Here is a 16,056-nt window from a genome sequence, read left to right as displayed (position 1 = left end):
ATGTATACCTAAACCATTATTTTTAGCCCCCAACGCAAAAAGAGGGGTGTTATATGTTGGACGTGTCTGTGACGTCTGTGGCATCATAACTCCCTATTCCCAATATTATCCCTTCAGCCGTTTTGACGTGAGGAACAAACAAACTTAGTTATGTTATCTTGTATCAAACATGAGACATTTAATTGTAATTTATAACACCTCTGGTATTGCGAGTTTATGGGTCGCGCTGATCACTTATCATCAGCGCCCCCCTCCCCTCTATACCAATAAAGAATTAGATAAATTATTTATTATTTTTCCTTTCGCATCTTAAAGTTACCTTGTGTCTTCTAACTGATATCTAAACAATACCACCTACAGTTTATAGTTAGTTCTCCTTGAACGTTTAATATTAAATCAAATGCGTTTAAAATTAATTGAAGATTCTTGATGAATCTTGTGTGGGTTCCTACATTTCTTTAATTATCACTGTGGGTTGTGTTTCTAGGTACATATAATCGTGTAGATTGATTCAATGGCAATATCTAATTGTCATTTGTTTATTGTTTAGATGTAGAATTACATCACATCTTTTATTTATTTTTAAAACATACCTTTTGTTGTACTTTGGTCGTGTTTTAAGCCTCATCTGTCTCTTGTATGATGGGACGAGCCTACTAAAATAGATAGTTAGGGCAAACTTCTACAATCAGTACCTTTAGTATGAGTTTGCTTTATGTTTAAAGTATTGGAACAAGAGCACCTATTTCTTAGGCATAGGACACTGAGCATCCGGTGCTGCAAATTACATAGCGGGTTACCGGGGTTCCGGCTCGAAAAACAGGAGTAGAAACGGGACGGTTTTTAGCAGTAAGAGTCTGAAAATCCTTTTCGCCTCCCCGCAAGCGTAATAATGGATGATTTGCGCCTATTAAGAATTCAACACAGGCTCAAACGGAAGAACTCCACCAACTGCCAAAAATACTCGTAATTCCCGATTCACCAAAAGGTCTTTAATTCAGTATCCTCTATTCACCACTGACCTACGATTATACACCATCTTTCTTCATTGACAAGTACAGTCAACAGCATGTCAACCTATCCTTTTCCGTCAAATTTCTTTATACCATTTTCAACTTTATAGTATTGATGATATAAAATCGAAAATCCAATGAATAAAGAATGGAGTAGGTTGATCTGCTGGCGACTGTATACTAAACAAAGGAAGGCCAATCCATTGAATTAGTGACAAGTTGCCATTGACCGTGAAAGCGTCTGCTTAATTAGAAGTTGGTAATCGATTAGGAATCACGCCTTCACTGCCGACCTTTAGTTCCCATAGATGTTTGATAGTTTAGATGGTTTTATAGGAAAATACTGGTGTTATTGTTAGTTCTTAGATTGTTCTAACAATCGATTGATGAAGGGTAAATCAGATAAAATTAATTAAACATGTGTCTCCTTTTGTTTGTTGCTCTTTATTCCATAAAATTAAAAATTAAATTCTTTGCTCTCTGTACTGTCTCCTCCTACTATGGGAAAAGACTTTCCAGAAGAGTGGGAGAGCCATGCTTCGGCACGATTGGGCGGGCTTGACCGGAATAATACCACGGCCTCACAGAAAACCAACGTGAAACAACGCTTGCGTTGTGTTTTGGCCGGCATCACACCTGTAACGCCTCTTGTGTTTCGGGTGGTGGCGGAGATTGCTTACCATCAGGTGATCCATCTGCTCGTTTACCGGCTTATGTATACCATAAAAAATACCATTCCTCACATCATTCACGTACACTTTCTTCGCTCGCTCTCTTCCTTTCCATCTTTTAACATTCAGATTCATTAGACGAAAAGAAATATTTATAAACACTCATTCACGCTCATTACAATCATTGCTTATAAATAATTCAATTCAGAAACACTAAATAGCCTCCCACTGACTACAATTACAATCAAAACGTTCCAAACTTCCTCAAATTACCGTCAGATGTCAGTGCTACTTTTTCCTTCCAAATGGTCCTCATTCGCCAATCCAATCGCAGGATGTAATTCTTTACTAAGCACACATACAGACAGACTGGCATACTAATTCCTATCATTAGTTCCACAATGCATAATAACACTAACCACTACCAAAACTGTGGGACAGTTGTCCGTTCGTACTGTTAATGTTCCTCGCACGTAGTCTAAAGAGGCGTGGATTGTGCTACCAACTTATTTTTGTAGACGGAAAATGTCATAACTAAATAGTTATGGGTAGGTTAGGTTTTAAAGGGATGCTTGTCAAAGTACGTTACTTATATCTTATTGTAAATATAGGAGAGTATAATTTTAATGGTACAATTTTAATCGACTTCAAAAAAGGAGGTTCTCTCGTTTGGTTGAATCGATTTTGAAGCGGTTTTCAGCATAATATCGACCTAAAAAATGGAAATTTCCTTGTTTTAAAGCTCTTTATACATTATTTGACTCCGTAGAAACTCTTAAAGACCAATATTTTCGTTTAAAATACGAGTTCTTTTTCGGACACCATACACAGATAATTAAACAATAGGATCTCACCGAATTTTCTTGACAAGTTTTAAGCTATTTTCATTGTGGAATTAACTCACTAACAAAACTACTAGCGTTATAAATAACTTTGCCTCACTAACCATCGATCTGCTTCGCTTTCCTAAGTAAAAGTCCTTATCTGAGGGCATTGACCCGTTTGTTTGCGAGCGTCTATGATTGCACAGGTGATACACCTGAATATGGGCACACCATTCATGTGGAGTAGATTAGTAGAGTATTATTTTGAGAATGTTGTATAGTGTTGGTAAAATTAAAGATGGTATTAATGAACAAATTGGAGCATGGTGTACTAAATAAGAAACAATTATTGTGGACTGTATCTAGATTACATAGTTTGACAATATTCTTTGGTTTCTTTTTTTGCATATTATAATCTTCAATTGATAAATGGAGTTAAAATAATAATTACATAGGTTGAGAATTTTCCGAGTGTAGAAAGCTTTGATTAAGTAATTGATACAGACTAAGGGTATTTTTAAGGGGGGCGGGGATTCATCCAATAACTTTTCTCGCCTTGGATGAGGCGAGATGGAGCGTCAGCTTCAGACTCTTACTGATTAATAACCACCCTGTTCCTAATCCTGCTCTTCGAGCCGGAGTCCCGGTAACGCTAGGCAGTGCGCAACTGTGGAGACTTGTATTGACAGTTTCCTCAACTGATTAAGTACCTTCGAGAAAATGTTTCGATTACATAAAGATAAAGCGCTATTTACTATGCGCATTAAGTACCCAGTGATTTGTTGCTCAGGAAATAGTCAAGCAAATCTTAGTAAAACTTTTTATAAGAGCGAAAGTTTACCAGTTGTTTGAAAATGGCTAATTTGGTTGACGGATCACCTGATGGTAAGCAATCCATAGACATACCTATATACACCCAAAACACCAGAGGCGTTACAAGTGCATTGCCAGCCTTTGAGGGTTGGGAATTTAAGGGTTGTTAGGGAATGGGAAGATTGGGAAGGAACCGGAAGGAACCTCCGGTAACCTCATTCACACAACGCAAGCGTTATTTCACGTCGGTTTTCTGTGAGACCGTAGTATCACTCCGGTCGAGCCGGCCCATTTGAGCCGAAGCATGGCTCTCCCTTACTTAAAAAATTGCGCCATATAATGTGTGATTTTCCATTCAAACACGCAAATAGAAGTATCTGTCAACAGCCATAATGTAACCTCAATATATTCAAGACTTGGACACTTATGTATCATGCACAGCATGTGTCATCGTCTGCAGGTTTCCAACCGAGGCTTAGTCACAGGCATTCATATGTATGTGGTCTTGTTGAGAACACAAGTTATGCATTAGCCATTAGGAATACTATTGTTAATTGTGAGTGGTTTGTGACCATTTGTGATGAGCCTTCGGATTGGAAGTCTTTAAAGAATTTGCTTGTAGATGAGACCTTTTAAAAGGTTAGTAGGTAATGCATCTGTAAATACTCTAGTTGGAGGGTCATCCATCAGCCAATCGGTGTGTTGGTGTGCTTTCTATGGATATGGTACCGTGCCATAAAGAACCAACAGTAAACAAATAATAAAACTTAGTCTGTACCAGAGTACCAAAATAGTCTTGGGTCTTGGTCTTGGGTCTGCCCAAGGGCGTAGCTAGCGCCGTATCTGCTAATCTGCTGTATCAATTATACGGGGTCCTCGGGCCACGGAGCCCCCGTAACGGGCTTACGCAAAAAATGAAGCTTCCCAAACGACAGTAAGGGTCTGACGCTCTACCTCACCTCACCCAAAGACGAGAGATGTCGTTGGAAGATTTTCACCCCAAAAAATGGGACCCCAAATTTTTTTTTTTTTATACGGAGCCCCGTCAAAGTACGCTACTCCACTAACTCTGCCTAACAACGATTAGAAACAGAGAATAGATGGTCTACAGACTCCACTCATTTACTGAAGCAGATCTACACCTACTCTCAAACCTCACCATCCACTTACGCGCACTGCACATCAATTAAACAACGCACTGGATCACTCAAACGCAACGCGATATAAAAAAAAACGACGAAAAGAAATGCTTTAATTGCTCGCAACACGGAAGGATACGCAACAAAATACATGAATGATTGAATAACTTTGTTATTAAACTAGTTGCGTGTGGTGTCCGCGGCCATTGTTTGAGTGCTCAAGTGTGTAAGTGGGACGTGGGGGTTTAGTTTGAACAAATGGCATTTATTTATTGTTCAGTTTTTAGGTTGTTCTTGAAGACTGTGTTGATATTGCCTAATTATGGGTGTGACTAAGTATTGTATATTAATGGCTTTAAACAGAGATGAGTGGAAGGAGGGTAAAGGCCTTTGTCCTGCAGTGGGACGATCATAGCTGAAATCGAAATGTAATCTAAGAATTGATATTAGTTTATTTGTTCCAGTTTGTACTAATGAGAAAGAAGTTCCGATTCCTGTTTTCGGGGGGTACGAGTTTTTAATGCCAATTTATCATTCTCCAACAGTTAACTGTAGGGTGATGCAGAGGCACAACAGTAGGTGCAAAACAACTTTTGTTGAAATTTTATAACATAAAATGTTACAGCAGGAAAAAACTATAATAGTACATAACTTGCAATAAAATGCAATTTTTATATAAATCAGTAACTACAGAAACTCCGGAACAAGAGTTCTCAAGGCGAACAACCGGTACAAGCGCTTCAGGGAAAGTTTATTTAAGTACAGACAGAAGTAGGTAGCTTTAACTTGTAAAGATAATTTATAGGTATTTTCGTTAAATAATAATGTATATGTTTGTCTGTCAGAAATCTCTGAACAGATTTAGGTGTTGGTTGCCGACCGCAGTTTAATAATATGTTTCGGAAAGCACATCTCTGGTGCTTCACCACCACTTTGCGGCAACAAATCTCCATAGCACATCTTACTCGCCTCGCTATATATCTTAGTATCAGTGGAAACGGTCACATAGTTTCACCGGTTAGTTATTATCATCGCAGCATAGCCACAAAGCACATCTCTGGTGGAAAAGCACCCATAGTCCGTTAGTCGACTCCTGCGACAGTCTACCAAAGACAATTCTTTCATGTGACAAATGTACTTAGTCTTCACCACATACGAGTATCTATGTATACCTAAGTCTCCTTTACACCAATCCATTTCATAAACTAGGCTAAAATAACTCGAAACTGTTTCAAAGCCATTGTAACGCTGACCACGTCGCTCCCCGAGGCACCAACCATTGAACTCACTGCAACCCAACTCACGCACACCACCATATCATCACGCCTGCAGAAACAAAGCTAACTGTTAACTGACCGCCAATGCGAAAAGGACTCTATTTGATTTGGAAGTGGGTTGCTTATTGAGGTTAGCAGTATGTGAGTTGCAAATGATCTCAATTTGAATTGAAATTATTGATGTGGCTCCTTAAATTCGGTTCTTGATGAATTACATCCAATTTGGTGTCGACGTTCCGGAATTATGCGTGTTCAAACATTTTTTAAAAAATTTTTAAAGTGGTAAAATCATGCAATGGATTCTCCTGCTTTGGGCAAGGCGGAAGGGAGTGTCAGACTCTTACTGACTAAAAACCACCCCATACCTACTCCTGCTTTTCGAGACGGAGCCCCGGTAACCCGCTAGGTAGTCCGCAGAAAACATTTTGACCTAATCCATGCATTTAACTATCAAATAAGCGCTTTCTTAAAAATATAATCTCAATACAAAACTAAGTGAACAAAATATTAAAAGCATATTTTGATTCAAGTATGAAAAACAGCATTTAAGTACCTATCTTTCATTTTAGTAGCACAGTGCCTCATAAATTGTAACTCAGTATAAAAAGGTTTGGCTTCATGCAGCGAGACTGCAGGCAGATGCAACTGATAACAATGTTTATTCTTTTTACGTGGGACAACCAAACGACCGGTCTCGCTACATTCTGATATGCATATGTGAATAAAAAGATAATTATACGCTGAATGCCAAACGTATTATTGCTATTTTGTATGTCTTTATAAAGGTTCAATTAGTCGAAGGTTGATATTTCTATAGTATTCGGTAGATAATTTAGGATATACTCAGACCCAGGTAAGTGTTTTTGCGACCATCACTACCATGTTATTTTAATAACACTCGAGAGATACACTACATTACCTAAAAACACAGTTTACTCACATAAATTTGTTAATGAAGAAAAGCTCAACTAGTTTCGAGTCACAGAGTGACACCATGAGCAGCGTGCGCAGATAAAGCGACGTCGCGCAGCCTACTGACGCTGTAAACTAGTAGAGCTTTCCTCAATTAATGTACGTGAGTAAACAGTGATTTTTATTTAACCACTAAAATGGGTAGCAGTACTAGTCAAATCGGTGGTGTAATTGACAGCCTAAAATCGTTAGCTCTACCCGTGGTGTAGGACTCAGCTCGTTTTTAAAGAAAGATTTTAATTCAGCAAGGGATATATCCTGGCTATGTCTGACGAATAATTTCTCTTATAACTTACATATATTTTTATAACGAAACTATTTTAACACATTGAACGCCGTGGTGGTCACCGATGTTAGCGGAGGATTTGCCTTCAACAGTTTTCTATGTGCAGTCAACGACTTAAGTATTTAATGCATTGAGCACATTTCTAAAGAATTCCAATATCTCAGTCGCTATATCGCCAGATCTTGAACCAGAGTCAACAGACCAACATGGCGCTCGACATTATCCATAGAACCACTCTATTTTGTTCTCTTTTATTCAATCTAGACACACGGCAGTGTGTCCGCCAAGTTCGAGCAAAAAAACCGACACACCGGCCGTGGGTTATATTACACGAACCATTTCGGGCCAAGTTCGACCCACCTATAACTCAAAATCTATTTTATCTACGCATATGAAATTTCTAGTATCTGTCGAAACTTATCTAAAATACAAAATTTCATTAATGTACCTATTGTAGGTCTTGAGATATTGACGTCAGAAAATCGCTATTTTTACTATACACTCACTGACTGACTCACTCATCAAAAACCTAGACCACTTCCAATGGTCGTATTGACTTGAAATTTGGCATGGAGGTAGGTCTTTGGGTCAAGGTAAAGAAAAAATCTGAAAATGGCCAAGTGTGAGTCGGTTTTAAAAATAATGAAGGTGTAAATTCATACCCCTAAGGAACTAAAACAAAAAAATTATCTATATCTTCCAATGGTCGTACCGACCTAAAATTCGTTACGAAGGTTTATATTTAGTCAAAGTAAAGTAAAATAAGAAAAAAAGAAAATAAACCTTAACAGACCAACATGGCGCTCGACATTATCCATAGAACCACTCTATTTTGTTCTCTTTTATTCAATAAACCTTTACAAAGGAATTTAATCAGTTCGACCCTAGGAATAAATCACAAAATGCAATGTCTTGCCAACATCTAAGAGACTGCAACAAATAAAATTAAGTACCAATAAATCCATTCAATAATGCAACAAGAAATAAGCAAATAATTCGTAACTTTACAAACAAAATAACTTCGCGATGTAAATATTTCTATAGATCTGTGGTAAGCTTTAACCAGAATAACTTGACACGTGGTGGAATAAAGAACTTAAGGTCCATATTATAGAATGACACTTCAGTCGACGTCTCAAGTACAATTAAAAAGGGATGCAATGCAAATACATTCAACAGATAAGTACAGGTATCCCTTCTCAAATAAAAATGTATGTTTGATCAGAAATCCTCGCTTAAGTATCTATACTTGCGGAAGAGTTTGTTAGTTAATATAAACGCGCTAACCTCCGGAACTACTGGTTCGAATTGAATAATGATAGTGTTGGATAGACCATTTATCGAGGAAAACTATAGGCTATAAAACATTACGCTACGATGATTCTAGTAGCTAATCATTCTATAATACGGGCCCTAATGTCTTCAATATTTCTGTTTACGTGGCCCTTTACATATAGTGCTTTTGTGAGAGGTCAGGTTATGATGGCCGCGGCAGTGTCGCCTACGCAGTTGGCGTGTTAATGTGGTGAGTCAACAGACATTTGCATTTACTCAACATCACAACTCTGGTCGTGTGTTACGTCATTTTTTTTTGATTTTTTACTATGGATAGTATGTCAATAGGTGTGGAGGAATACTGAGATGAAAATGTGAATGGGTGCGTATACGTTTCTCAGAATATTGGTGTCTTAGAAAGGTTATTTTTTTATTATTAAATTGTTGTTTCTAGTGAAATATGAATACACAAGAAATAAATAGGAATGTTTATCTCAGATGGCATCCACGTTAGTGATAAAATATCGGGTAAATAGTGACGAAATGACCAAAAGCCAGACCCTTCAATTTAAATAGCTATGAGAAGTTTAAAATCGAGAAAACCATACTATTGCTTTGTCCGACTCGCGTATCAAACTAAACATGCTCTACAGTAACAACCTCAACCAAGGACTACGCCAATAAAATACAATACAAATTTAAATTAATCAAAGAAACAATTTGTATAACAGTACAATTCTGTAATTGTACCCACAAAATGGTCGCCCATGAGTTTTATGGTCGTATGGTTATTAGTTGGTATAATTTTGTTGTGTAGATACCATTGATTATTTCCGCAATGATTTTATAAGTTTTAACAATGATTATAACTTTTTTATATGTTATGTTATCGGCTTGTAAGTAGCAGTGCGACAGTCGTGAAGTGCTGCGTGTCATGAATATACGCCTCTAGCATGGCTTGAAATAAGTCGAGTGCCTCGTCAAACAGTTCCATGAGAAAGCCGATAATTTAATGATTAATTGTTATCACATCATTACAATCACGCCTATTTTGTTATAGATCTCTTAATTATAACTATAGTTACAAATTCGCTCCGCCGGGAATCGCATATGAAGTTTCGCTCGACGTACAAGACACAGATGTAACTTAATAGCTAGGAACATTTTATTAACATGTTAATCAACTCGATCATTGACTTTAAACGATATTTTAATGCATGATAGAGGTCTTATGTAAAAAGTAATTATGCAAAAATGTTGAGTCATAATTAAAATTATAATCATCTCGATGACTCACACACAACTTGAGAGATCAACAATGTTATTTATCTATGACAAGCTGACCCGGCAAACTTTGTATTGCCTCGCACTTACTTTTTTTGATATTTTATTGTATTAAAAGTCAAAATATTTTTTTTTCAATGAGGATACCGCCCAATTGTGTTATGGACAAATCAAATAGTATGTAAAGCAACGTCTTTTTATACCCAAAAAAAAGGAATTACTCATAGTCATACAGAGAGGCTTCTAACCTGAAGCGGACGAAGTGAACTATCACTTCGATGTCTCGTCTCACATAGGGCACAAGGTTTGTGTAGGCAAACAATGAAATGATAAAAAGGAATAACAAATATGCACTGTCTTATCTATTCTGGAATCAAACTGTAGTGACCCTGAGATCTGAACTGAAAGCGAGCATTCCATTGCTTGCTGAACTATTTAGGTCGTCTGTTAGATTGTTACTCGTACTTAGGTTACAGTTAGAAAAGGTAAAATATTAACTCAAATCCTGCAAACAGAGTAGCACCTGCTTTTTTTATAGGGGGAAAAAGTCATCCAATGACTTCTCTCGCCTTGGGCGAGGCGAGAGGGAGTGTCAGACTCTTACTGACTAAAACCACCCCGTTCCTACACCTGCCTTTCGAGTCGGAGCCCCAGTAACCCGCTAGGTAGTCCGCAGCTAACTTGAAGTAGTTGGGTTAATCCTTAAAAAACCACGAAACGAAACATCCGTATACAAAACATAACTTTTTAAATAAGAGAAGGTTCATACGTAATCTTAAAACAACAATCTGCCATGAATGTTAACTGGCAAGTATTAAGTAATAGCGTGCATAGCACATATACATATACTGCAATATGTTATGCTGGTACACTGGCATAGCCTTGGCAACACAGCATCGTGTAGAAAGGGCACTTACTGTACCTACCATTGTACCTATTGCCAACTAAACGGAGCAGATAAAGGGAACGGACTCAAGGATCTCACGACAGAATTGAATTCATGGATTGTGGAAGGATAAAGTCTGTTGGTATAGCAGTAGAGTAAAGTTCATATAAACTTCCCAACTTCCTTGCGATGTAGGATTTATGACGTCATCTGACGATTTGTTCGTCGATCATCTACGTGCGGCTTCTATCACTTGTCACTTGTCATTCATGTGCCCCACAGCAGTATTTGCCTACATGTATATCGTTTGAAAACGCCAGGTCGGATCACAATGAAGGAGAACATCGTGAGGAAACCAGATCTTATAATTTCTTATTATAAGTTTGAAATCGCATTGAGATAGCGTGGTGATTAATGCTCAAACCTTCTCCGTACGAGAGGCTTTTGGTCAGCAGTGGACACTTATAGGCTGTTGATATGATGTGAATTTTCTTTACTTCACAATGAGACCGTTATGGTGATAACTACAATACACAAAAGTATGGGCAATTTGATAGCCAATTTCATACTTCATATAAAGTAACGTGAGTGCTATCACTTATGATATATTGCGGATTTGCGGTACTTACCGTATGGTAGTCAGCACGGGCCATGGCAAGCCCCGCTAGTCTCTACTCGCTACATTTAGTACTGTTAACAATTCTAGCACTTTCATCAATCACGCACATCTTTCCTTAGATAAGTTACAGTTTCTTTGTGATCAGATGATCAGATTCTTTTGCTGTACCGTTGGTTTTGAACTTTTCTTTTTACTTTTATGGAGTCTCTTGCTCGTTCTTCTCCATTCGAAGCTACACTTCGGAACTAACACCTAACTTCGCTGCCAGACAAACTGACGGACAATTCAATTTGACGTTCTAGAAGTGCCTAATTAAGGATTAATTGAAATAAATGCTTTGACTTTAGCTAAAGAGGTTTATAGCTACTGCGCCTTTCGTTTAAGGAATTCTCAGTAGTAAAACAACTTCATTACCTACAAGGGCCTCATAGCAGGGAAAAAGTTCTTCAAGTAAAAAGTAAAAGGTATAATGTTTTTATGTACAGGATCTCATGGCTTTTATGTATATTTAAGTCCAATATGAGCTCCAATACTCAGAAATATTTTCATATTGCTATTTCAAATTGAGACTAAAATAAAATATTTTAAATCAGATTCAGATTGGAACAGACGCATTCAAGCGGTCACTGTTTGCGTTCGCCGACGCGCCCGGAATACAAATAAAAGAAATCTTTGCATCCTTCCTCGAGCATGCATCGCACAAAAATGCGGCGCCATTTTATTTTGCAGCTGCATCACGCAGTGTTGCAGTGTCATCGTAAATTAGAGTATTATATAAGGTGTACAAATCTTTATATAGCGATCGACTGAACGACCGACTGACGACATAAATAGATTTAAGCTATGGTGTGCTGGAGCTGCGGACTACTTAGCGAGTGCCCGGGGCTCCGGCTCGAAAAGCAGCAGGTATGAAGAGGGTGGCTTTTTGCTTGCTGTCAGTAAGAGTCTGACACTCCTTCTCGCCTCACCCCAGGCGGGAGAAGTCATTAAATAATTTTCCTTCCTCAAAAAAGGCGGTAAATATGAAGTGAAATTAAGTTTTAGTTCAATGACTGAACTACAATTATTTTGTTGCATAGAAAGTTACGGATTATATGTACAACACTAATGTAATAAATAGTCATTATTTCAAATCAGACATTAAATACCCGCGAAAAGTATTACTGTTACGTTGATGATTTATTTTACTTTAAGGATATAACTTCAAGTAGCTTACAGTCAATAACAGCAACTACTAGGAGGAGAAAGAGTTTGACTCTCTCTCTTGCTTCGCCCAAAGAGGGAAAAGTCATTGGATGATTTTTCCCCTCAAAATAAAACTAAAGAAGTGCATTTGTAAGTAAGGATCTTGCTATAAAGCACTTGGTGATTCTAGCTTAAATCGATGGGGCAAAGGTTTGAGTTCTTAAATATGCATCAAACTATCACCATCATAAAACGTACGACATTATCATCGAATTCACACTCATGAGAGTTCATAAATTCTTGTCATTAAATCCGATCAATCACTCATTATCGCTTATATCTTTTTTAAAACAATAGTTCATCAAGAATCAGATTGAACTAGGTATTTACATCACAATAAAACTGCGTTCTTCATTAGTAAATGGCCTGAAATCCATCATGTTTGTACATAAGCGTGGTTATGACGGAGTATTGCGTACAAATGAGTAAATAAATGATTTATAAGTATACAGTATGATGTATGTTGTGACTAGTTGCTGCTTTTGTTGATTGAGTGATACAGTGTGACTGTCAAACATGAGGTTGTAGGTTCGAATAAATTATTATTGAAATTTCCGACTTTTGAAATTCTTAGTACTAGTGGTCGCCTAGTGGTCGAAATTCGACCATATACGATTTAATTTACAATACCACTTAACATACGTTCAAGGATAATTTGTATTTAACGAATTGCTATTAGTTTTGTAAAATTCAAATTAATATATTCCGGCGCATCATGAATAACCAAACCTCCTTCAATTAGAAACCTCTTTTCATATGAGACGTGAGAATACCATCGCAATGTCTATCGATTTTGACGTTTTGTCAAATACGATCAGATACTATGCATGTGTGTGTAATGTTTTATTTATTGATTTAATGTACTTTATAAGCATTATTTTTGAAAAATATTAACGTTCCGCAATTCTCCTACACATAAACTATAAGTGTACCAAATTTTATGCTCCAACGTCCGCGCAATTTTCGTAAAAACTGTTACAAAGTTTTTGCTTCACGTATTAATATATAGATAAGTATTACGTGTTTTTATTTGTCTCTATTTATAAAGAAATTTAACGTTTTGTACTAAGGTTTTTGCTGAAGGTGGAGAGTGATATAGACTTTTTTTAAGAGGCGAAAATCATCTAATGACTTCTCCCGCCTTGAACGAGGCGAAAGGGAGTGTCAGACTTTTACTGACTAAAAACCATCCTGTTCTTACTCCTGCTTTTCAAACTGGAGCCTCGGTATTCTGTTGAGCAGTCTGCAGCTCTACGTCGGCATCAGCCCTACTGGTCTGATGGCAGAGTGATATAGGCTACACTCTATTTTTCCTTCAACCACGTGGACAAAGCCCGAGTAACAGGTGACGTTAGATAGTGTTATAACCATTACCTAATACTAAACACTAAACATAGCTTGGTTGATAAAAGAGTCGAGTTTTCATTTGTTTTATACAATCGAATAGCTGCACCACGAATACAATGGTGTTTGTAGATTTTTTAACAATATTATGCAGTGTTCGATAGCAATGCTTTTATTTTACGACCTTCTGAATGCTATGTACCGGGAAATAATGGTTTTAACATGATAGATATAAAATACTAAGATACAAATCAAAATAAATAAATTAAGTCATGTATGTACAATCTAATTTAGATTCAGACTCATCTTTAAATAACAGGAAAAACGCCAATAAAAAGAAATAAAACATTTTCTAGAAAATAATTTCCTCAATTCAAACCGTAAAACATAGAGCTCAGTCGTTGATGTCTTTTGTATGTAAATAAACATGTTGCATAAAAATCACTAAAGTACACATCGTTATGAAGATGAAAATGCCCACTTACATTCATAATTAGTGTATTATTCAAATATGTATGTAATAGGCGATTTAGCTGCTTACATTGTACGCTAGGTTAAGTAACTTAAGTTCAGTTTAAGTCAAGTTTTAAGTCAAACAGTTAACAATTACGTTGTTTCCTCTAGAACTTGAGTCATTTACCAATCTCTTTGAATATTTTATCACTGTCATAAAGAAACTGATATGTCGTAATCACATAGCAGGTATGTACCTAGAGGCTACAAAACGAGTCATAATAAAATACGAGTGACCTACACTAATATCAACAAAAACATTTCGCAAGAACATCGGAACTGTTTATTCACTCACTCACTCAAATAAACAAATATTAAAATAACAAACCTTCAATTAGAAACTCCAATTCCGTTCCACCAAAAAAGGTTTAACACAATATTATTTAAAAAAATAAAACACTAAACTTAAACACTACAATATCACTGGCTGTTTCGAACGTGATTTTGAATTTGAAAGTGGAACGCGCGCACGCGCACGCAGTCCGCGCAATACTGGCCGCTGATTGGCGTTCGATGCGCGGGAACGTGTGTCAAATGACGTATGACGTTTATAAACAGGTTGTATGGAAATTATTGCAGTTTTATTTTTTTTATAATTTATAGTTGAATGCAATCGCGGACTGAATAGCTGTTGGTCTAAATCAGTGTTCAGTGTTTCAGTGTTGTAATGGTTGGGCTACAACTGTCCGATTGTAATGGTTTGTTACGGCGAAAGCGGCCGGTATTCTTAGACGTTGCGAGGCTAGGAATGTTTGATTTCTGACAGTATAGCCAGAGTTACAAAATGAAATCAAATTAACTAGTTTTTATACTAGTTATTACATCCTAAAGTGTTTTTATACTTTACTAGCGACCCGCCCCAGCTTTGCATGAGTGCAATGGTGATATATTATGCATGTATCATACATATAAACCTTCCTCTTGAATCACTCTATCTATTAAAAAACCTCATCAAAATCCGTTGCGTAGTTTTAAAGATTTAAGCATACAAAGGGACATAGGGTCAGATAGAGCGACTTTGTTTTATACTATTTAGTGATAAATTGATATCTTAAAATGTTTTTTTTATACTTATCAATATATCACTTAATCACCCAGGCACTGTCATATATTATCTAGTTCATAACATACTTAGGTACCTGTACCTAATTACTTAGGCACTTAGTTTGACCTGCGACTCAGTTCACCTAGATCGTAGACGAAATGACGCCGCCGCACCTATTTATGTAGACTTCATAAATAATACATAGACAGCATAAATAGCTGGTCGATTTATAGCGCGTCCGTTGTCCTATGCTGGTTAATATTCTGTGTGAATCACGGTGTATGGGTGAATGTATGGAACAGCTATTTGTAATTCGTAGAATTTTGGTTACGAATCGTAGAGCGAAAAGAAGTCTTATAGATATTTTTTTTTTTTCTAAGGTCACTTTGAACTAGCTGACCTGAAACTAGAAGTCATTAGGCCTATGTTCAGCAGTAGACATCTTGTAGCTGGCGTGATGATGAGTATAACTTATTTTTTAAGTGTAGGAGAGCCATGCTTCGGCACGAATGGGCCGGCTTGACCAGAGTGATACCACGGCCTCACAGAAAACTTATGTGAAACAACGCTTGCGTTGTGTTTCGTCGTATGAGTGAGGTTACCGGAGGTCCAATTAACCCCTTTTCCAATCCTCGATTCCTCAACAAGTCTTAAATTGATAACCCTCAAAAGACCGGCAACGCACTTGTAACACCTCTGGTGTTTTGGGTGCCCATGGGCGGCGGCGATTGCTTACCATCAGGTGATCCATTTGCTCGTTTACCGGTTTATATCATAAAAACGTGAGGTTTTAGCTGAGTTACTGTGTTGTACACCAGTATGATTTATGTGCTCTACAACCAATCCTACT

General features: G+C 37.2%; 1 protein-coding gene across 2 annotated transcripts in view; it reads right to left on the bottom strand.

Moving 5' to 3' along the window:
- The window catches only part of LOC118279350 (uncharacterized), a 29,915-nt gene extending 15,252 nt beyond the window's left edge, over positions 1 to 14,663 (bottom strand). The window contains exon 1 of one of the 2 annotated variants that reach the window (XM_035599018.2): positions 14,490 to 14,663. The gene's annotated coding sequence lies outside the window, so the exon portion shown is untranslated. The remainder of the gene's footprint in view (positions 1 to 14,489) is intronic. The other variant, XM_035599019.2, reaches the window with a different exon arrangement.
- Positions 14,664 to 16,056: the final 1,393 nt, after the last annotated feature.

Source organism: Spodoptera frugiperda, chromosome 14 (assembly GCF_023101765.2).
Source record: "Spodoptera frugiperda isolate SF20-4 chromosome 14, AGI-APGP_CSIRO_Sfru_2.0, whole genome shotgun sequence".
NCBI lineage: Eukaryota > Metazoa > Arthropoda > Insecta > Lepidoptera > Noctuidae > Spodoptera > Spodoptera frugiperda.
This window is presented reverse-complemented; position numbering and strand designations above follow the sequence as displayed.